The sequence below is a fragment of the Oncorhynchus kisutch genome, linkage group LG5, assembly GCF_002021735.2.
Source record: "Oncorhynchus kisutch isolate 150728-3 linkage group LG5, Okis_V2, whole genome shotgun sequence".
Lineage (NCBI taxonomy): Eukaryota > Metazoa > Chordata > Actinopteri > Salmoniformes > Salmonidae > Oncorhynchus > Oncorhynchus kisutch.
The window spans coordinates 62,283,127-62,307,803 of NC_034178.2; the positions used below are offsets into that span (position 1 = coordinate 62,283,127).

Below are 24,677 nucleotides of genomic sequence, written 5' to 3' on the forward strand. Positions count from 1 at the left end.
GGCACTACTTTTGACCAGGGCCCAAAACAGGAGGTGTGGGTGGGTGGGTGGGGGGGGTGATAGAGTGTTACGGTTTGGTTTAATGACAAATAACTTTCCCACTACATTCAGTGAACCAACATTTGTTAGCTGGGTATACTGCTGGTGGCCATGGTCCAAACGAAACAAGTGTCTAATTCTCAGTCATAAAGCGTTTCTTGAGCATTTATAACAGTCTGAGGACCAAAACAGAAATGACTAATAAAAGTCACCATCACCCATAATGCACTGCATATTCCTATATTGTTACTGTGTCAAACGTGGCGTTCCAGATGAAGTCGTTCCTCAGTGGTGCCAGAATAGAATGTCATCTGAAGCATTACGTTTCCTTCCAAGAGATTTATGTTGTTCTGTAACTTTATGTTATTAAAGGTATCAAAGACAGCATATGGAGATTTCTGCTGTAACACCCACAGTAATACGACAACACTAAGAGAGCTATTTGAAAACAAAATGTGCTGAGAAAAACACGTTTTTCAGCAGATAAAAAGGTCAATCATATGAAATGACAAATTGTACGCTGGTAAAAAATACATAACAATAATAAAAGACGATTTGACACAAAGGAGCAACTGAACACCAGCATACAAAGTGAAAAACAAATAGTCTCTGTCGTGACAGATCAAAAGCAAGGCCCCTAAAAAATACCTATTTACGCCATGCACTATCATCGGGTGCCCTTCCTGAGCTCTCTGGCATACTCAAAGCTTGTGCATTACTGCTCATTGCTTTCCTGAGCTACTGTTACGGTTTTCTTCCGTCGAAGGAGAGTCGGACCAAAATGCAGCGTGGTATTCTTGATACATATTTAATAAAGACGAAAAAACGTACAATACAAAAACAACAAACGTAACGTGAAAACCTATACAGCCTATCTATTTTTTTAATAAAAAATAATTTATTATCTTCAATACCATTCATTCTTTACAACTCATAATTCTCATACATACTCAAATAATGGTATTTTAATTTAACTAATTTAACTAAACAAAAACCCCAAACAAAACCTCAGGGGAGCATCTTCCCTCCCCGTCACCCTAAAAACTACATTTCCCTATCTCCCCGTCCCTAATCTATCCCCTTACAAATCTAAATGACACCCAGCCCTAACCCCCCTTCCACCTCTCCCGAGCAGCATGCTGCCCCCTCTCCTCCCTCTTCATCCTCCCCCTCAAATCTCCTTCCACCCTCCTCACTATCCCTTCCACCCCCCAATCTCTCCCTGTCTTCACCATGTTCTGCCTGGCTTCCCACAGCCCCCGTTTAAAGAGACTCATGAGAAGCCAGAGCAGAAACCTGTCCCTATCCGTCCTTCTCGCTCTCCCTACACCTCTCTCTAACCTGGCCCACATCAAAACAAAATCCCCCCTTACCAAACCTAACAACACCCGTGCCCTAGCCCATTCTACTCCGGCAAAGGCACAGTCCCAAAAGACATGGCGCACAGTCTCCTCCCTGCCACAAGAGGATCTTGGACAGGTGGGGGATTGCACCAAACTATACCGGTACATGATGGAACATACCGGCAAACACTTATGGAGGCTCAACCAATTCAGGTCCTTGAGCCTGTTGTCCAGACCCCGCGCCTGCACTCCCTCCCAGACCACTTCCGAGATGCCCACTACAGGCGCCGGACTCCCTGCCTTTCTGACCTCCTCGTACAGGTGCCTGTGATCTAAACCTACTCGGGCAACTTCAACCTCAGGGTGCGCACGCAGCCACTTGGCCGCATGACCAAAGTGCCACGGCAGCTGTTCCGCCCGAGGACCCGTGTTAGACCACACCATTACGCTTCTCGCCTGATACCAGAAGAACACCCGCAGGAGGTAACCGGACGGGTGTATCACTGGATGAGCAAGCTCCGTTAACAAGAAAGAAACAAAAATTGTGTCCAGCTTGAGGGGGAAATGTGGTACCCCCCTACCTCCCTCCCCGATGGGACAGAGCATGTGTGCCCTGGCGACCCACTCGCATCTGCCACTCCACATGAACTGAAACACAAGCCTCACTAGAGGCCTCCTCAGACAAGCCGGCAATGGGTAGATGTACGCCAAATACAAAAGAGACAGCAACACATCCACCTTTAGGACCAGGACTTTGGCCATAAAAGACAAATACCTAGCCTTCCACATTGCTAGCTTCCTCTGTACCACTGCGATACGCATGTTCCAGTTTAGCGTCGCTGAGCCGGAGGTCTCAAATGGACCCCGAGAATCCTCAGGGCCCCCTCACAGAGAGATAACCCCCCAGGCATATCCGTTCTACCGCGCCATCTTCCGAAAAACTTGACGGAAGACTTTGCATGGTTCAGAACCGCTCCCGACGCTCGGGTGAAGTCCCCAAAGATGGCAAGGGACCTTGTCAGGCAAGAGTCCTTGCACAGCAGCAAGGAAGTGTCGTCAGCGTACTGCGTCATCTTAACACGCAACCCACCACATCCAGCGATCAACAAGCCTTCCACCCCTGTGTCTGCCCTAATGGCAGCCCCCAGAGGCTCCATGTACAGAACGAAAAGGAGAGCCGAGAGTGGGCACCCCTGCCTGACCCCAGACGAGAGGTCAAAAACATCACCCAAGTGACTATTTACACTAACTCGGCACCCCGCTCCGACATATAATGTACGAATCCATCCTATGAACCTCTCCCCAAATCCTAATCGACCTAACACTCTGAATAAAAAGGCAGTCCTCTATCTTCAACCCACGCGATGGAGTCCCTGATTAACTGTAGGTTCCATCTAATAGAGCGGCCCTCTACCCCGCACGTCTGATCCTCATGGACGACGTAGGGAAGGGCTGTGCACAACCGGTCTGCTAAAACCTTTGCAAGTAGCTTGTAATCTACACACAGCATGGTCAACGGCCGCCAGTTGCCAAGGTCTGTTACTTCCACCTTCTTATATAAAAGTGATAGCACACCAACAGCCATTGATCCCCCCGGGACCCCCGTCTCAAGGATGGCCTTCAAGACTTCGAGGACCACTGGTCCAAGTATACCCCAAAACTTGAGATAAAACTCAGCCTGCAGCCCATCCATCCCAGGCACCTTCCCTTTTCCCATCCTCCTAAGAGCGCTCTCAACCTCTTCTAGTGAAATCTGGGCCTCCATCACTTCTCTAATGTCCTCCGGCAACCGCCTGGACAAGTGTTCCAAAAACACATTTCCCTGCTCTACATCTATTTCCCTTTCCTTAAATAAACCTTGGAAATGATCAGTTGTCACCCTGACCATATCCTCTGGTTCTCTAACTATACTACCATTTTCTTCCCTAACGCCATGCATTACCTTCCTACTCTGTCTGGCCCTAACCAACTTAAAGAACATAGCAGAACAAGTCTCATTGTGTTCTAGAAAGCCACTATGCGCACGCTCCAGGAAAGCTCGAGCCTTCCGCTCCTGCAACTCCCTGAGCTGCGCCCTTAGGGTTGCGGATCTCTCCCAGTCAAACGACCCGCCGAGGTTGCCTGCCTCGTACTCGAGTTCAATTAACCTTTGGATACGATCCACCTCCCTCCTCTCCTCCCTTTTTTTCCTCTTGCAATACCCTATTATAAAAGCCCTAATCCTCACCTTAACTAATTCCCACCACTCTAACATCCCCTCGCACATGGACCGGAGGCCTTCAAGCCTCCAAAAGAAACCATAAAACCCGTCAACAAAAGCCTGCTCCTCCAGCACATCCCGATCTAACTTCCAGTACCCCCTACCAAAGAAGCAGACTGGCGACCCCACCTGCAGGAGCACCCCGTCGTGATCCGAAAAGAAAACAGGCAACAGCCTCCCAGACAACTTACCCAAAGACCTGGGTACAAATATATAGTCGAGCCTCCGCTCAATCCCCCTGGCGCCATGTAGGACCGGCCATTTTCGGAGTAGTGTGCAGACCATCATCAACCAGACCATTGCAAACCATTAGCCCGGTAATGGCGCCTGCACTGCTATCCCCCCCTATTCCTAAATCTGTATTAAAATCCCCCCTTATCACTAATTTCCTATTTGTGACACACAGGGGCGTCAGACAGTCCACCATCTCCCTCCTGTCTGCCACCACCTGTGGCCCATACACCACCACTAATCTAAATTTACAATCCCTTATCGTGACATCCACCCCTATAACCCTCCCCTGCATTACCACAAAAGAATCCTCCACTTTTACCTCCCTGTGCCCACACAAAATCCCTACCCCCGATGAGTGCACCCCCCCAATACCCCAAACCGACTCCCCCTTGTCCCACTCCCTCTTAAACCTACTAACATCCCCTCCATCCCTCAGGTGAACCTCCTGTAAAAAACAAAAATCAAACCCCACACCCTCCAAATAACTAAAAACCGCCCTCCTCTTAACAGAATCCCTTAAACCCCTTACATTTAAACTAACAAAAGTAAAATTAGACCCCATGAAAGAATAAAATAAGAACATGTAATACACTCAAATTCTAAACCCAGACAGAAAAAAACAAAAACAGGAGACTCACCCGATGCTCCCCTGCTCCATATCTACCGGTGAAAACACCATCCGTACTCCCGACATCCCCCCCTCTTCCTCCATCTCACCAACCCAGGATGCAGGAATAGTGTTTGGCTCCGGGGTGCCCTGCACCCTGGGTCTACCCCCACACTACTCCCCCTCCCCAGTGCTACAGCTGGTTTGGAAAAAAATCGGGGAGGCTGAGTCCCCAAACAAAAAACTCCCCACCTCCTCCTGTACCCAGTCATGAGTCTTGTTAGGTGTGTCCCCACACAACAGAAGTTGAGGGCCTGGGGAAACCAGCAGCAACCCAGAGGTTTCTCCCACCCCCATCACTCTCTTGACCATCCCCTCCCTCTCACTGTCGGCCATTCGCACCCTCCTCTTCATTCTCTTCTTTGGTGATGGCGGCAGTGGAGAGATACCACCCCCCCCCGCCAGCTCCTCCACCATACCCCTCATCTCTTCCACCAGGTCACTTTCCCCCTACTCCACTTGCTCTTCCACCATCTCCTTCTCCACCACTCCTCCCTCACTTTCTTCTCTCTCATGCTCCTCCACTCGGTTGCCTTCTTCCACCTCTTTTCCTGGTTCTCCTACTCCCGTGCCTTCTGTTTCCTTCTCTCTTCCATCCGCCGCTTCTTGCTCCTCCTCCTTCCTTGCGGCCTTCCCCTCTGGACCTGTACTCTGGTCATGAGGCTTGCTTCCTTCCCCTCCTCTTCTTCCCCCATCCCCCGCTCCTGCCGCCCAGCCGCAGACGCATATGACCTCTGATGAGCCGGGCACCCCCGCCACAGGTGTGCTTACGAGCCACACCCGTGGCATGCCTTAGGCTTGTCACAATCCCTCGCCTCGTGTTCCTCAGATCCACAAAATCTGCATTTTCTTGTGCTGCACGAGGCGAAAATGTGGCCGTAGGCCATACAGCGCCTGCAAAATGGGGGCTGACGTGCATAAAACAACGTCCCCCTGTCAGCCCCTAGGGAGAACATAGCAGGAGGATGGAGGTAGCCACCATGTCCCTTTGGGTCCTCCCTGAGGAGGGCCTGGAAGCCTCTCCTCCCATTCCAAAACCCAAGGGAGTCTTTGAGGTGCCTTGCTGAGGAGACGTTATCCATGTATCTCCCCAGAAAGGCCCTCACCTCTTCGTCCTTAACATATGGGTTGTAAATGTTGACAGTTACAACCCTAAAGTTGTTCTTCGCCAGGCTTGTTATTTCATAGTGGCTCATCGGCCTCTCACCTCCCACTGCAATTGCCCTTCTCAGGATATCATCGTGTTTCTCCTCTGTATATAGTGCCACGTCGTATGCTCCCTCCAACGAGTTGCCTTGGAAACAAAACACGTCCTTCACCGTCAGCTTTAGAATCCCAATCAATATTATCCTTCCAAAAGTTTCCCGTCCTAAAGGCTCCAACTCCTTTTCCTTCCAAGCAAACCGAATCGTGTTGGCCAGCCCAATCCCAGGGACCGACCGTGTTGATGTATTTTGCACCATCTCCGCAAGGAGAATGGCGCTCATTCTCTTCTCTTCCAAAACAATGAAAAAAGAAAATCCAAAGTGACTGAGCCTATCTGGTGCAAACAAACACTGAGACAGGAACAATCACCCACGAAACACTCAAAGAATATGGCTGCCTAAATATGGTTCCCAATCAGAGACAACGATAATCACCTGCCTCTGATTGAGAACCACCTCAGGCAACCATAGACTTTTCTAGACAACCCTACTAAGCCACAATCCCAATACCTACTAAAACCCCAATACAAAAACACACCACAAAATAAACCCATGTCACACCCTGGCCTGACCAAATAAAGAAAGAAAACACAAAATACTAAGACCAGGGCGTGACAGCTACCTTCTGAACCTGGCGGACGCTCCTCTCTCGTTCTCAATTCAATTCAATTCAAGGGGCTTTATTGGCATGGGAAACATGTGTTAACATTGCCAAAGCAAGTGAGGTAGATAATATACATACAGAAGTTTCAAAATAATAAAGATATTACAAATGTCATATTATGTATATATACAGTGTTTTCTTGTGGCAACAGGTCACACATCTTGCTATTGTGATGGCACACTGTGGAATTTCACCCAGTAGATATGGGAGTTTATCAAAATTGGGTTTGTTTTCAAATTCTTTGTGGATCTGTGTAATGTGGGTGTGTTTGTATTTGTGAACAGAGCCCCAGGACCAGCTTGCTTAGGGGACTCTTCTCCAGGTTCATCTCTCTGTAGGTGATGGCTTTGTTATGGAAGGTTTGGGAATCGCTTCCTTTTAGGTGGTTGTAGAATTTAACGGCTCTTTTCTGGATTTTGATAATTAGTGGGTATCGGCCTAATTCAGATCTGCATGCATTATTTGGTGTTCTACGTTGTACACTGAGGATATTTTTGCAGAATTCTGCATGCAGAGTCTCAATTTGGTGTTTGTCCCATTTTGTGAAATCTTGGTTGGTGAGCGGACCCCAGACCTCACAACCATAAAGGGCAATGGGCTCTATGACTGATTCAAGTATTTTTAGCCAGATCCTAATTGGTATGTTGAATTTTATGTTCCTGTTGATGGCATAGAATGCCCTTCTTGCCTTGTCTCCCAGATCATTCACAGCTTTGTGGAAGTTACCTGTGGTATGTTTAGTTTTTTGTGTGCTCTAGGGCAATGGTGTCTAGATGGAATTTGTATTTGTGGTCCTGGTGACTGGACCTTTTTTGGAACACCATTATTTCTCTCTCTCTCTCTCTCTCTCTCTCTCTCTCTCTCTCTGTGTCTGTCTGTCTTTCCGTCTCTCTCTCTCTCTCTCTCTCTCTCTCTCTCTTTCTCTCTCTTTCCCCCTCTGTCTCTCTGTCTGTCTGTCTTTCCGTCTCTCTCTCTCTCTCTCCCTCCCTCTCTTTCTCTCTCTTTCCCCCTCTGTCTCTCTGTCTGTGTGGGGATGTCCCGCTGCTTTGTGTAAACTTCTTTCAGTGATAGGAGCCATTAATGAATCATAGAGCACCACAGAGGAGTCCAACAATAAGGATCTCACCCACTTGCTAGATCCAGGAAACACACACACACACACACACAAACACACGTACACAGACCTTTCAATCTTTGAAGCTCCTGAATAAACTTTCATCTGGTAAAATTTGACAGGATGATCAAAGCAACAAAAACACACAGTGAAAATGCACATGGAATCTGTGCAGTACAACACAATATGGAAAACCTAGTCATGACAAGGTGTTCATTTCTTTCCTCTTGTGTTTTCTTCAGTGGTGTCAAGCTATTAATTGTGCCACATTGTTTTTATTGTTCTCCGGGTGCATGAAGTCGAAGTTAATATGCAATTTGTGCTGGATAATTGCTCTATAGCTACCTATCTTCAACAACAAAGCAATTACAGGGCTTATCCTACACCAAGCTTAGAAGGGACACACAATGTGTCCGCTCCACTGGAAAACACGGGAAGGACAATGTCACACTAACAGACCTGGGTTCAAATAGTATTTAAAATCTACATTGAGCGTTTACTTAATGTTCCTGAAATGCCGTATGGGCGGAGTTTGCAGTATTTTGACTATTCTGAGTGGTTCCATTAACCCAGACAAGCTCATTCAACCACAGATATTGTATTTGAAATGGTTTCAAATAGTATTTGAACCCAGGTCTGAACATCACACACACATCAGTAAAGTAGGCATGCTCTTGGACTGTCAAACAGGAAACCCAAAATCATTTCATTACTGTACAACTAAATGCAGAGATAAAGAATTCATAATTATAATGTAATCATGTAATAAGCATGAATTGAAAGGTATTGTGAACTGTAATGCTATGCTATGCTATGCTATGCTTGCTATGCATTCCTTATAGGGCCCTTGACTGTAAGGCTGCAACACAATAATTGAGAGTCAGAAACGAGCTTTGATGACTCCATCTCATATGCTCAACAGCCTAATCCGAAGTCAGAATACAGTATTCTAGTCACAGACACCGTCGGTTAAATTGATTCTGTTCACCTCAATGGGGAGAGATGATTACCGTGCCAGTGTTCACATAACAACTGGATTGAACATAGACGACAGAGGAACAAGTAAAGCAGAGCATATCTCTTTCATTTAATTTCTTATCCAGATACACACCAGGGAACACGTATTACAATGAAGCCTTTTAGTAAATTGAGAAGCAAGAAGGTCTCGGTCTAATTCTCCAACAATTATTTAATCTCCTTACGAGAGGGATAGATACCTGTGTCCTCGGATTTGAGCTAATGCTCTGTTAAGAATTCCATTTTTTTTCCATCACTGATTTAACCAGGGGATGTACAGTTGACAAACACTTGAAAATTCCTGTGAGTAACATTTTTTTGCACTATTATGCTAAATTTGTGCTACCGTTAATGCTACCGATAATGTTTATCTTTACTGGCAATAAATGTTTCCCGTCCTTTTTTACCACTACCTCCCTGGAGTTATCCAATAAGCAGGCTGCACATTAGACCTACAGTACAGTATATCTCACCTGTCTCACCTTTGACACCATAACACATTCTATCATGAAAACACAAGACAAAGACCTTTACTCACTGCAGTTCCCAGGTTCACTGTTATGATTGAGCGGCCGGGAGCTCGACCAGCACCTCACAGAGATGCATCTGTCGAGAGACGGCCATTTTATCTCCATTAGAGAGAGTGCCAGAAACAGGCCGGCTGGCTAGCGGCTAGGCTATCATTCACACTAGGAAGGCAAGCGGTTTGATTGAGGCCATTCAGAGAGAGGTAGGTCTTAGGTATGGGGAGAGAGTGCGGGATGTAGTGAGAAAGAGAGATCAGAGTATGAGAGGGAGGTAGAAAAACAGAAGGAGAGAGTTGGAGAGAGTGCCAACAGGGAACAGATAGGCTTTAGAAGGAAATGCCCACATTACCGTAGCCTATCTTGTATGGGGGTGATGTGGCACAGTGACTTGTGAAAATGGATTCTACGGGTGTTGTATTGACGGGGTGAAGTGGGGACAAATGAACAGCTCTCGGAAGAGAGCGAGAGGTGTTTGTTCTTCCTCTCTGTCTGCCTCACTCTGCCTATCTCTCCCCCTTTCATCAATACCTCCCTCTGTATCTCTCTCTCTCTCTCTCTCGTTCACTTTCTCTCTATCTCTGGTGTCTCTATTTGTCACTGCTCTGAGTTAAAGAGGCCATTGTCGAACCTCCAAAAATTATTCTCAATCTAGGGAGGGAGGGAGGGAAGGAGGGAGGGAGGGAGGGAGGGAGGAAGAGAAGGAAGGAAGGAAGGAAGGAAGGAAGGAAGGAAGGAAGGAAGGAAGGAAGGAAGGAAGGAAGGAAGGAAAGAGGGCGGGACGGAGGGAGGGAGGGAGGGATGGAAGAAGGTCCGCTATGCTGTGTTCAATGTTCACTCTCTTCACAAAGCTTTCAGGTGAACATTCTCTCGACCTTGATTACAATACACCTACTTCCCTTTGAATCCAGTCAATACTCTAAGCTCAGAAAGCCTCAGGCTCCCCCCACGCAAACACACTTGACCGCCCTCCTGAAGCTGCCCTCCTCATCTGCTACACATACTAATGCTAGTGTGGACATTAGGACACGTTAGGAAACGTTGAATAGGCCAGTTGCAAAAGTCTCTGCTGAGCTGTCAATGATTGGGGATCTGATAGGCTCTATAGCCCAAGCAATCATCCTGTGTAACACATACATACTGTAGCACTGCCTCCATCACATCCAGTCCCACCGGCTTCCTCCTCCTTCTCCCACACGCACACAGACTCATACACACAGCGCATGCGCACACACACACACACACACACACACACACACAAGTTGTAGCGATGAAACAAGATAGTAGCTACTAAAAAACAATTGGATACCATGAAATTTGGGAGAAAAAGGGGTCAAATTCACACAAAAAAAAGAAGAAAAAAAAAAGTAGTTGAACCCAGGTCAGTACAGATGCAGACTGAGGCTTCTCATCATGGGGTTACGAGGGCCAAATGGGGATGGGAGGTCCTAGAGATACAGCATGGTACAGGATACATATTTTCTGTCGGCTGATTATAATATTGTGTGATAGGATGTTGATCCATGGTGAAATGGAGTCATGTATAAGGCTATGCAAAGTGGACCTTCAATTTCTCAGGAGGCAACAGACGGTTGTTAGACCTAAGGTGGGTGTTGAAGCATAACACATACAGTCATTAGCAGAGAGTTGGAATACTGAACAATTGCCTTTTTTTAACGTTAGCTTTCCGTTGAGAATAAACCATAGAATTGTGGGGGGGAAAAAACACAGCTTAAAGCCAGTGTCAGTTTATGTAGTGTATAAATCATATTAGCAGCAATTACTATATTATGTACAGAGAGAAGATAATTGAATAGTGTTGGTTACCCTCCATGTAACCATTTTCACAGTCTTGTATCGTTCACGCAATACATATGATACATTAACTCACATGAAGTATATGACCTGTGGTGGTCTAGCAGTTAATGCCACTGCCTTTCTAGCACGCCATCTCTCCTCCTTACTTTCCTGTCTCTCTCCACTGCCTCTGGCTAATAATCCTGAAAAATCCAAAACAACAAGAACTCACACAGAGTTTAACAAGTCTAACACTATGATAACACCTACATATATAACTAAAATGTAACAACAACCCTTGTCCACACTTTCAAACAACAGTTAGCGGCAACACAGCCTTATCGCTCGCTTGCACCGCTTCAACCTGAAACCTGTACTTGCTGTGTGTAGAATAACAACTGCCTCAGCAGAGCGACTTAGACTAACCCCCTGCCATGCCATGAGTTTGGGCATCATGCCAGTCTTGTTTCCCCGAGAAGGGTGGCTCGCGTCTGCCTGGCAGGTTACTTGAAGCCTTAGTGACCGTGACTAAGCAGCTCGTGACTAAGCAGCTTGGGGAAGACGGACATTTTAATTAGAGGCGTATTGCTTCGGGTTGGGATGAGTGGGGAGTACTTTATTGATGTCAAGAATCTCTTACTAATTCTTCCCATTCCGTCCCCACATTTCAATACCACTGAAACTCAGGAGAAGACTCAGAGAGGGAGAAGGTCGGAGAAGAGACAACGGGACTGCAGTCCAATTTAATACGTTTGGGAAAGAACCCCCAGAAGAACGAGGCAGGGGTGCACATACCACCACTTGTGTTCTGCAGTCCGGCTAGTTTTCAGTTCTGCAGTCCTACTGGTTTTCAGTTCTGCAGTCCTGCTGGGTTTCAGTTCTGCAGTCCTGCTGGTTTTCAGTTCTGCAGTCCTGCTGGTTTTCAATTCTGCAGTCCTGCTGGTTTTCAGTTCTGCAGTCCTACTGGTTTTCAGTTCTGCAGTCCTACTGGTTTTCAGTTCTGCAGTCCTACTGGTTTTCAATTCTGCAGTCCTGCTGGTTTTCAGTTCTGCAGTCCTGCTGGTTTTCAGTTCTGCAGTCCTGCTGGTTTTCAGTTCTGCAGTCCTGATGTGTTTCAGTTCTGCAGTCCTGATGGGTTTTCAGTTCTGCAGTCCTGATGGGTTTCAGTTCTGCAGTCCTGATGGGTTTCAATTCTGCAGTCCTGATGGGTTTCAGTTCTGCAGTCCTGCTGGTTTTCAGTTCTGCAGTCCTGCTGGTTTTCAGTTCTGCAGTTCTGCTTGTTATCAGTTCTGGAGACCTGCTGGTTTTCAGTTGTTTGATCGTTGGATGCTATACTGGTTTGGCTAGTCTACTCACCTGGTTTCTCAGGGATAAATTAAGTTCCTAAGGCAAGGACAAACATTTTGCAGGACTTTGGCTCTCGAGGACCAGAGCTGTGCACTGCAGAGGCAGACAGACAGTCAACCTGTTCATGTCATATCTGTATGTGTCTATGTGCATTAGATGTCCACACACAATGAAAGGCCTTTAAAGCACTTCATGCTACACGTCTATAAAAACAGGGGCTATCTAGAACGTAAAAAGGTTATTCGGCTGTCTCCATAGGAGAACCCTTTGAAGAACCCTTTTTGGTTCCAGGTAAAGCCCTTTTGGTTCCAGGTAGAACCCTTTTGGGTTCCTTGTAGAACCCTTTCCAGAAATGGTTCTACATGAAACTCAAAAGGGTTTTACCAGGAACCAAAAAGGGTTCTACCTGGAACCACAAAGGCTTCTCCTACAGGGACAGTCGAAGAACCCTTTTGGAACCCTTTTTTCTAAGAGTGTACCGTAACAAAGTATATTTCACATGAAGACAGACCTTGAGAAGATGGCCTACAATGCTATTTCTCCAAAGCATTGAAAATAGTTTGAAAAGAACAGCCCTTGAAAATGAAGAAAAGTTACAACGACAGTGATCATTTTAAGGGTACAATATACATTTTCTTGCCATCGCATGAATGAAATGCTCTATCACCAACAAGATATTCAATGACAGCTAACTACAACGTTTAGGAAAAAAGCTCAATGAAATTCACATTTGCCTTCCTGGCAATCAGTGTCCTCTTGTAGTTATCAGACTGCTGATTATTTCTGTTCATTATAAACTATCGCTGTGCAACATCCACATCCACTTAATTTTCAATATTCTTTGTTGATCCCTGTTGCATTGCCACTGTCTAATTAGAATCTGAGCTAGCTGTTTCTAACAGAGCCCTCTGTCAGTGCTGTAATGTCTGTGGCTGACTTTTAAAAACCCAAACATCTTCTGGCATACGGAGAGGAGCTGTTTGACATTTTCACAGAGTAAATTATTCACACTTTTGACAAACCAGAGACGTGGCGAAAGCTGAAGAAGGTCATTTAAAGTCCTGCGACTGTTTTTGCTCTTAATCGAGGAAAAATGTATCACCCTTGCAGGACCTAGTTTGAAGGCAAACAAAGCAAAGCTATGTTCCTTATAGGTTATAGCTTTGCTGAAAGGAGATTTTACACCAAAACAAAGCACACATGTTGATATGAATGTGAGGTTTGCCTTTTTGTCTCTGCAGATACTAGGCCTATGTTAAGCACCAAAGCAGAGAGGGATGACAGCTGCTACTTTGTCTGTTTGTGGAAGCTTAAACTTCAAAGCATACCCACTGATGCTGTAGAGTATTCATGTGTGCGTTCTCCTGTGCTTGCTTCCCCCCTCTCTCCCCATACCTCAGCCCGGGAAGTCAATACAATGACATCCACATTCTTTCTCTCGTTTCCTTCTCTTGTCAGACAGCCATAATAACTCATTCACAACCATAGCTTTGCAATGGATGCACCCAAAGTCAATAAAGATGCTTTCGGAATCTACCAGCTCACAAGAAAAGGCTGAGAATCTTTGCCAAAGCTATCTTGGGGGAGCGGAAGCCCTGAATTTTCTTCGTATTTGTTTTTCTCTCATTCTCAGAATTCTCATTTTTCTCGTTGATGTAACATGGTGTAATCTAGCGGTCCGTCTGAGAACTGGAATGCACACCTTCATCTCTGCAGATATTCATTACAGTGTTGGCTATACATAATGCTTGTCCTACCCCTGCCATAATATTATATTATCCTGTTAACCCAGCCTCTATGCGCAAATAGACTAAAAAGCAATGACTTACCCTTTGTATACTCCTGGGGTTAGGAGAAATTAGATATCAGTTTCATTTTTACGTAGTATTACGTATTACGTAGCATTACGTAGGTTACTGTAAAACTACTGGAGTTGTATATAGGTTTTATATAAGAATGGGCCACAGGGTTTGAGACAGGCCATACATAAAGAAACATTTAGGGGCTGAATTCACATACAAAGAATTAGTGTGATATAAACATCAACAATCAACAGCTTAAAATAAGTATTTTAAAACAGGGCTCTATCCATCTGTGTGTGTGTGTGTGTGTGTGTGTGTGTGTGTGTGTGTGTGTGTGTGTGTGTGTGTGTGTGTGTGTGTGTGTGTGTGTGTGTGTGTGTGTGTGTGTGTGCGTGCGTGCGTGCTTGCGTGTGTGGAAGATGAGAGAAACTGGCGAACATGACATGAGTAAGTGCATATGAGCTAAAGAGAAAGAGGGTGAGAGCGTGAAAATGAGAGTGAGTGAGAGAATGTGAAAACGAGAGAGGAGAGGGACTCCAAACTGGCTGCGAACGCCCATACCCTGGCAGCTCTTCACCTTTTCCCCATTTTTTCTAACTGAAACAAATTGAGGACACTAATGCAGTTAGGCCATGCTATTGAGGTCACACAAAAAAACTGTTCAAAGGGCGCTAAACCTGGTGTTAATTTGATGGCATGAAAGTCACATTTACCTAATACTGTGGTCTGGCACATTATGGCGCACTTACCTTTCAGGGCAAAACATAACTCTTATCCTCATGACAACCTCACAGTAAAGGAAGAGTTGCCGAAGTCGACTGGCCATTATGGACAACATATGAATAAAGGGTGCGGGAAAATGCTATTGATTTATTTTGATTAACGGTCTATCTTTGGCCCAGCACGTGGTGTGTCTGTCACTGTGAATTAGATGCAGTGACTCATTTTGGCTCGTAGTATAAATGACTCTATAATTAGTCTTCACCAGAGAGAGGACATGGTCATCATTTCTAGTAAGACGAGTCATCATTGCTCCCTTTCAGGAACAAACCCTAGGCCAAGGCCTACAAGCCCTGCCTCTGTCCATAGGCACTTTGTAGATCTAAACTGGATAGGCATAAGTAATATGCAACAATTCCATATCCCCTATCAGACGGCAGGTAGGAGCTCCAATATTGCTTATATCTAGAATTCTAGTTCAGATCAACATGAAGCAACTACCCGCTGGGCACAGATGTCAGATGTCAGATGTCAGTTCAGCCTCCAGTATTTATGCTGCAGTAGTTTATGTGTCGGGGGGCTGGGGTCAGTTTGTTATATCTGGAGTACTTCTCCTGTCCTATTCGGTGTCCTGTGTGAATCTAAGTGTGCGTTCTCTAATTCTCTCCTTCTCTCTCTCTTTCTCTCTCTCGGAGGACCTGAGCCCTAGGACCATGCCCCAGGACTACCTGACATGATGACTCCTTGCTGTCCCCAGTCCACCTGGCCATGCTGCTGTTCCAGTTTCAACTGACCTGAGCCCTAGGACCATGCCCCAGGACTACCTGACATGATGACTCCTTGCTGTCCCCAGTCTACCTGGCCATGCTGCTGCTCCAGTTTCAACTTCCACCTGACTGTGCTGCTGCTCTAGTTTCAACTGTTCTGCCTTATTATTATTCGACCATGCTGGTCATTTATGAACATTGAACATCTTGACCATGTTCTGTTATAATCTCCACCCGGCACAGCCAGAAGAGGACTGGCCACCCCACATAGCCTGGTTCCTCTCTAGGTTTCTTCCTAGGTATTGGCCTTTCTAGGGAGTTTTTCCTAGCCACCGTGCTTCTCCACCTGCATTGCTTGCTGTTTGGGGTTTTAGGCTGGGTTTCTGTACAGCACTTTGAGATATCAGCTGATGTACGAAGGGCTATATAAATAAATTTGATTTGATTTGATTTGATATTTCACGTCAGTTCACGAGGAAATAATGTTTATTAAGTTGGTAGGGTCTAAGCGCTAAGGTAAGGACGAGGGGGTTGTTTCCTGGCAGGTTCCAAGTGTTCAATAGGTCCATGTGAAGTTCAATAGCTAATTTCTCGCCAACGCTGAAGTAGAGCTGCTGACCATTTCGTCATAGTATGATAAGAATGTAGTCTTAAGAATCAGCAGTCTGCAGTTGTTACCATATCATCAAAACATATTACTTGCCAATATTGGACCATCAATATTCCTCCTGCAGCATGTCAACAACTCTACATCCCCACCAGACCCTCATACTCTGAGGGTGGGAGAATCGGTGGCTACTACCGTTCTCTGTCACTGACAAATACATATAATAAGGCAATACAAGCTAGCGTCAAACTTCAAAGTAGTTGGACATTATGGTGCTCTAGCCCAAAGCCGACTCAAAGGTGTTGGACGCAGACACGCATTGTTAACAAGAGTCACATCACTGCCACATAACAACCCAGTGAGCGGTACGCTCTATTTTTAACGTCTAAGCTTTCTGAAAAGTGGTTCCATCCGAATAGTGCAACGCGTCATTTTCTCCAAGGTGTGCAAAACAACACATAGGCCAAGTCAAAAACCACGGACTAGGCTACTGCAAGGGTCAATGTTGATATTTAGTGTTGCGTCTCTTCTTACCTTCAAAGAAACCAAACCTGCTTTTGACTTGGCTCAACAACATGGAGAAATATATCTCCAAGAATTCCTAATACGACACTTTTTCTTTCTCAATTTCTCAATTTCTTCCTCAAAGCCCCCTCTATCGCCAAAGGAAAAGACTCTATGTTCAACATTATTAGGCTACTACTATTATTTGTTCAATTGAATAGTGAGGTTATTGCTTTAAATCAATCTTGAAAAGCTCTGTTAATGGACAAAACGACTTGGCCTAAATGTCATGCCACACAAGCGGCTGAAATAAACCTGTTTTTTTTAAATCGCCTGCCAACCAGCATCAATTCATTCCAGTAGCCTAATGCACATATATATATATATATATTTTTTTTTAAACTATGATTAAAACCACCATCGACTACAGTAGAAATAAATTGATGCCAACCACTTATGCAGTCGCTGAATGACACATCTAAACATGTATGTCATGTGCCATGGGTTTGGTTATTTATTTAGTTAATTAGCTTAAACTACAAACGCCCATGTAAACATCATAACACAATTCATTAATCCGTTTTTCAAATCTTACCTTCGGAGTCCTCAAATCGGCTATTCAATCGGTCTGGAAAAAGATTGAACTAGACTTGATGTGCGATTATCCTCCTTTTATTGACGAGAACTTCCTAATCGGGCTATATTTTGAAGACCGGCAGCAACGTTTTGAGAATAAATAAAAACGGTTATAAACACAAATATAATAAACGAACGCAGTGCTCCAGTTTTTAAATAGCACACTTTACCGATGTCGAGTCTGTTATTCGTCCGTCTCTCTCCGTTTAGAGGAAATGCAAGCGCCAAGGTTCACAGCGATCCCCATTACTGAGCAGTTCATATACGTTTGCATTAGGGAGACTGCCGAGACAGGGGCTCTGTGAGGCCAGGCAGGCAGGCGAGGCAGAGATGCTGCAACGCTCTCATGCCACTTGGGAAACCGAGAGAGAGAGAGAAAGAGAGTGGGGGGGAGAGAGTTAGAGAGAGAGGGGGGGGTTAGAGAGAGAGAGAGAGAGAGTTAGAGAGAGAGAGGGGGGGGGGAGTTAGAGAGAGAGAGGGGGGGGGGGTTAGAGAGAGAGAGAGGGGGGGGCAGTTAGAGAGAGAGAGAGAGAGAGAGAGAGAGAGAGAGAGAGAGAGAGAGAGAGAGAGAGATTCAAATCAGTACCATGGAAAGCACTGGAGCAGGTTGCTTTGATCGGTGATTTGCATGAGGTTTGAGGATTATGAATGAATTTGCAAGAAATAACATTTTGGGTTCTCACGGAGTGTGACAGTTGAACTAAACTCATGAGGCATTTCTAAGTTATATTCTTCAAGAATTAATGGATATAAAGTACCAGTCAATAGTTTGGACACACCTACTCATTCCAGGGGTGTTCTTTATTTTTTACTATTTATACATTGTAGAATAATAGGGAATACATCAAAACTATGCAATAGCACATATCAAATCATGTAGTAACCAAAAAAATGTTAAACAAACCAAAATAGATTTTATATTTGAGATTCTTCAAAGTAGCCTCCCTTTGCCTTCATAACAGCTTTGAGCACTCTTTCCATTCAAGTGTCAAAGATTGTTTCCCGCAAACATCCTTTCTGAATTTATAAGTAATCCTTAGAGTAATCATCTAGTTTTTCGAAAGTATCTGTAATCTGATATTTTTGCTGGCAACGTAACGGATTACAGTTACTGTTTCTTTGTAATCCCTTACATGTAATCCGTTACTCCCCAACTCTGAAAATAAAGTACAGATACCCCCCAAAATGACTTAAGTAGTACTTTAAAGTAATTTTACTTAAATACTTTACAGCACTGGTTTTCAACCGTGGGTTTTGTCAAGTGCTCCCTACATGAGGTCAAGGACGGCAAAAGAAAGGCTTTGTAATATATTCACTGTGTTTTTCTTCTTAAAAACAATATCTGACCTCTCTGCCCCTCCTCCAAACACGCTCTCTCTCTCTCTTTTACTCTCGCTCTGAATCAATTCAATTCAAGGGCTGAATTGGCATGGGAAGCAAATGTTTTTTACTCAAGTATGACAATTGTTTACTTTTTCCACCACTGCCTGTCTAATAATAGATCTTTGATGTTTTGTGTGGACTCCAGGAAGAGCAGCTGCTACTTTAGCAGGAGATCCTAATAAAATACGAAATACTAAAATAAAATACTAATTATGCAGAGAGGGGTGGGGTCTGGAGAGGGGTTGGGGTTTGGAGTGGGGGTGAGGTCTGGAGAGGAGGGTGAGGTCTGAGAGGTGGCTTTGGAGGGGGGAGGGATGTGGGTCTGGAGTCCAATCGAATACAACCCTAGTTGTGAAATTTAAAGGTTTGCCCTTGTCAGTAGTTTTCACAGTCTACTGTATATTAGAGACGTGGTGCATGTGTAATGGTTAGGATGGCGCCAGAGGGGATGGCTGCGGTTTTTGGGCTCTTAACCAACTGTGTTATTTTGTTCGTTTTTTCACATTGTTTCTAACTTATTTTGTACATAATGTTGCTGCTATCATCTCTTAAGATCTCTTAAGAATTTGCTTCTGGACATCAGAACAGCGATTACTCACCTTGAACTGGATGAAGAATTTTTCTTTAATGAGTCGTACGAGAGAGATTTACTCCAGACACCCGACAAGGCCCTCATCCCCCGTCATTTGCAGGAGAAAAAGACAGTATCCGGCGACGAGTGGCTAATCTGCCTTTGCCATCGGTACTATTGGCCAACGTACAATCGCTGGATAATAAAGTGGACGAACTACAAGCACGTGTATCCTACCAATTGGGCATTAAAAACTGTAATATATTATGTTTCACCGAGATGTGGCAGAATGACCACATGAATAAGATACAGCTGGTGGGTTATATAATAATATAAGACAAGGGGTGGCGGTTTACGTATATTTGTAAACAACAGCTGGTGCACGATGTCTAAGGAAGTCTCAAGGTTTTGCTCGGCTGAGGTAGAGTATCTCATGATAAGCTGTAGACCACATTATCTACCAAGAGATTTTTCATCTATATTCTTCGTAGACGTCTATTTACCACGATAAACCGATGCTGGCACTAAGACCGCACCCAATGAGCTGTATATGGCCATAAGCAAAAAGGAAAACTCTCACCCAGAGGCGGCACTCCTAATGGCCAGGGACTTTAATGCAGGGAAACTTAAATCCGTTTTACCTCATTTCTACCAGCATGTTAAATGTGCAACCAGAGGGACAAAAACTTGAGACCACCTTTACTCCACACACAGAGACACGTACAAAGCTCTCCCTCGCCCTCCATTTGTCAAATCTGACCATAATTCTATCCTCCTGATTACTGCTTACAAACAAAAACTAAAGCAGGAAGCACCTGTGACTCGGTCAATAAAAAAGTGGTCAGATGACGCAGATGCTAAGCAACAGGACTGTTTTGCTAGCACAGACTGAAATATGTTTCAGGACTCTTCTGATGGCATTGAAGAGCACACCACCTCAGTCACTGGCTCCATCAATAATTGCATTGATGACATTGACCGTACAGTGGTTCCTCCTTTAAAAGTTGTGTCATACTGTAGCACACTGCAGCATTCTATTGCGCGTTATTTAATTGTTAGCCATTTTTTATGTTTTTATGTTAAGGTTAGTGATAGTTTGACCACCAGAGGGCATCATTGAGAAGCATGTGATAGTCTCCCATATTGGCATTACTAGAGAATTTAAAACCTTTTTTGTAATAACATAATACATGGGATTGATTTTAAGAAATTTGCCTTAATTAATTTGATTAATATTATGAAGCTTCTATTGTGAGAAAAACAAAAAATGAAACCCTCAGGGTTTCCGTTAGGATGGAATGGTAAATATTGCACCGTACAACGTGACGGTCTGGACTAGGCTCCAGCATAAGAGGATTGGAGGATTCTCAATTAATATCTAAGGGGCATAATATTTCCACACCCTAATTGTAGTGTAACCAATATTAATTTTGCGTATGGTAGGCCTACAGTATATCTAAACATATTTTTTTCAAAGACCTGACTCTCGATCCAATAATCACATTTAGAAGAATGGTCTAAATTAATATCTAAGGGGCATTTTCCGTTAGAATCTGTGAGAATATCTAATTCTAAATTAATTAATTAATAATAATAATTTGTTTAAAAAGTAACAATATTTTGGATATTTCATTTAATTTAACCTATAGTGAGCGAGAAAAAGGTAATTCTTGAACATGGGGTGAGACATTCACACTAATTTATAAATAAAGCCAGTTTGTTATTTAGAATTATTTATTTCTGGAGAAACCTAACTTGATTATTTAGTAGACATCACTTGCTTATATTCAGTCAACACATGTATCTTAAGAATATCATGGAATATAATTGAAAATGTTAGTTTTTTCCATGCTTGTCTCAAAGCCGTGCGAAACGGTGCTGAAATAGACGTCCACAGCAGGAAGGCTATTGGTAACAATATTTTGGAGATTCTTTTATTTTCAGAAAAAGAACAGTGAGCGATTGTGATCTGAATAAATGCCAAAATAATATTTATAAAGTCCAAAATATAGCCCTGCTAACAGCCATAATGATGCTGTACAACATGGCCATGTGTATTTGAGAGAGTATTTTCCAGTAAGCAATTTGTTTGCCTTCATTAGTCAACTTTGTTCCAATATTTCTGTAATTCAGTGATATTTATTATCATAGTATTTCGTTATGGAGCCTTAACTAAATCAACATCTGCATTTTGAAAGAGTATTTTTATCATTATTTAGTTAACCTCTCTGCGCACCGAACCCGGGATGAAATTCAACAACATACGGTGATCGCTACATAAATAGTCATATTAAACATTCATGAAAATACAAATGTCTCACATGTTTCAAAAGCCTAGAATCTTGCTAATCCAACTGTGCTGTCAGATTTTTAAAATGATTTACTGCGAAAGAATACGATGCGATTATCTGAGGATAGAGCCCCATAAATAACAACTATTTCAACCAGCACAGGCGTAACAAAATCACAAACTGCAATAAAATAAATTGTTTACCTTTGACGATCTTCCTCTGTTTGCAATCCCAATGCTCATTGTTACACAATGAATGGTCTTTTGTTTGATAAAATCAATTTTTATAGAATAACATGAAACATTTTGTGAACCGCTTGTGTCGTGAATTCCGTCTCATTCCATTTTCGACGACACAGTCAATGTAAATACACACACTAAACGTGACTTTTCCAGTCATGTTTGGTTTCACTGCAATCAACTGGTTTGTTTGTAACACAACCAAAAAGATGGGTCATTTCGCGGGGGCGTATTGACTGAAAGAAACCGGTTTGAAGACAACAAGTAATGACATCATTGTGCACCAATGACCGCTGTTTCGTTGATTGACTGTATTTTAACCCAATGACCACTGTTCGTCTTGAAATCTAGCTGGGTAGATAGCCAATGAGCTGAGGTAAACGGCAATATGTAATGTTTATGTGTTGGAAGACCAACCCATGTAGTAAACTCCGGCGTAAAGAGGGTCATTCGCCATTGAAGTTTCATACCGGAAGGAGCAACGCATGTTATGCACAGCGTTGTTTTGGTAAAGCGCATCTTCAGCTGTTTATATATCAATCAGTATGGCGTCTAAGTCAGGGAAAGCTAAATCTAAGTCTAGATATACAGATGAACACACAATTTTCTAAGAAATTGATCGGGAAAGTGAGACAGAGATTATTGGAGGACGATTCATTTAGCGATTCCCAATTGGAGGAATATTTTTTGAACGGAGAGGACATCGTTTTGGACTGGTAAGTTCTTCTCATGCTAATGCCGTTGATTGTTTGTGAGTTAAAAAAGATTTTGTAGCAATATATAAAAATGTAATGTAATGAAATGTGAGATGCGTGTGTCTGCTGCCCCACTTCACCCCCTGATGAAATAGCCTATTTGAGGCTGTTGAGGGGAGGGCAGACCCACAACAATGGCCAAAGTGAAAAGGAGACAGTAGATACAGCTGGTCTGTTGTAATATAATAAAGACAGTAGATCTAGCTGGTCTGTCATAATATAATAGAGACAGTAGATCTAGCTGAAATGTCATAATATAAAATAGACAGTACATTGGGGAGAACAAGTACAGTGCCTTGCGAAAGTATTCGGCCCCCTTGAACTTTGCGACCTTTTGCCACATTTCAGGCTTCAAACATAAAGATATAAAACTGTATTTTTTTGTGAAGAATCAACAACAAGTGGGACACAATCATGAAGTGGAACGACATTTATTGGATATTTCAAACTTTTTTAACATATCAAAAACTGAAAAATTGGGCGTGCAAAAATATTCAGCCCCTTTACTTTCAGTGCAGCAAACTCTCTCCAGAAGTTCAGTGAGGATCTCTGAATGATCCAATGTTGACCTAAATGACTAATGATGATAAATACAATCCACCTGTGTGTAATCAAGTCTCCATATAAATGCACCTGCACTGTGATAGTCTCAGAGGTCCGTTAAAAGCGCAGAGAGCATCATGAAGAACAAGGAACACACCAGGCAGGTCCGAGATACTGTTGTGAAGAAGTTTAAAGCCGGATTTGGATACAAAAAGATTTCCCAAGTATTAAACATCCCAAGGAGCAGTGTGCAAGCGATAATATTTAAATGGAAGGAGTATCAGACCACTGCAAATCTACCAAGACCTGGCCGTCCCTCTAAACTTTCAGCTCATACAAGGAGAAGACTGATCAGAGATGCAGCCAAGAGGCCCATGATCACTCTGGATGAACTGCAGAGATCTACAGCTGAGGTGGGAGACTCTGTCCATAGGACAACAATCAGTCGTATATTGCACAAATCTGGCCTTTATGGAAGAGTGGCAAGAAGAAAGTTTAAAGTTTGCCGCAAGCAAACTTTCGTTTAAAGTTTGCCACAAGCCACCTGGGAGACACACCAAACATGTGGAAGAAGGTGCTCTGGTCAGATGAAAAGAAAATTGAACTTTTTGGCAACAATGCAAAACGTTATGTTTGGCGTAAAAGCAACACAGCTCATCACCCTGAACACACCATCCCCACTGTCAAACATGGTGGTGGCAGCATCATGGTTTGGGCCTGCTTTTCTTCAGCAGGGACAGGGAAGATGGTTAAAATTCATGGGAAGATGGATGGAGCCAAATACAGGACCATTCTGGAACAAAACCTGATGGAGTCTGCAAAAGACCTGATACTGGGACGGAGATTTGTCTTCCAACAAGACAATGATCCAAAACATAAAGCAAAATCTACAATGGAATGGTTCAAAAATAAACATATCCAGGTGTTAGAATGGCCAAGTCAAAGTCCAGACCTGAATCCAATCGAGAATCTGTGGAAATAACTGAAAACTGCTGTACACAAATGCTCTCCATCCAACCTCACTGAGCTCGAGCTGTTTTGCAAGGAGGAATGGGAAAAAATGTCAGTCTCTCGATGTGCAAAACTGATAGAGACATACCCCAAGCGACTTACAGATGTAATCGCAGCAAAAGGTGGCGCTACAAAGTATAAACTTAAGGGGGCTGAATAATTTTGCACGCCCAATTTTTCAGTTTTTGATTTGTTAAAAAAGTTTGAAATATCCAATAAATGTCGTTCCACTTCATGATTGTGTCCCACTTGTTGTTGATTCTTCACAAAACAATACAGTTTTATATCTTTATGTTTGAAGCCTGAAATGTGGCAAAAGGTCGCAAAGTTCAAGGGGGCCGAATACTTTCGCAAGGCACTGTATTTGATACACTGTCGATTCTGCAGGTTGTCCTACATACAAAGCATGTAGAGGTCTGTAATTTTTATCATAGGTACACTTCAACTGTGAGAGACGGAATCTAAAATCACATTGTATGATTTTTAAGTAATTAATTTGCATTTTATTGCATGACATAAGTATTTAATCACCTACCAACCAGTAAGAATTCCGGCTCTCACAGACCTGTTAGTTTTTCTTTAAGAAGCCCCATGTTCTCCACTCATAACCTGTATTAACTGAACCTGTCTGAACTCG

At 43.6% G+C, this 24,677-nt stretch overlaps 1 protein-coding gene across 1 annotated transcript in view; it reads right to left on the reverse strand.

Annotated features, from left to right (window-relative positions):
* The window catches only part of LOC109891640 (disks large-associated protein 4-like), a 221,173-nt gene extending 203,586 nt beyond the window's left edge, over window positions 1-17,587 (reverse strand). The window contains exon 1 of the mRNA XM_031825626.1: window positions 17,207-17,587. The gene's annotated coding sequence lies outside the window, so the exon portion shown is untranslated. The remainder of the gene's footprint in view (window positions 1-17,206) is intronic.
* Between the last annotated feature and the right edge of the window lie 7,090 nt (window positions 17,588-24,677).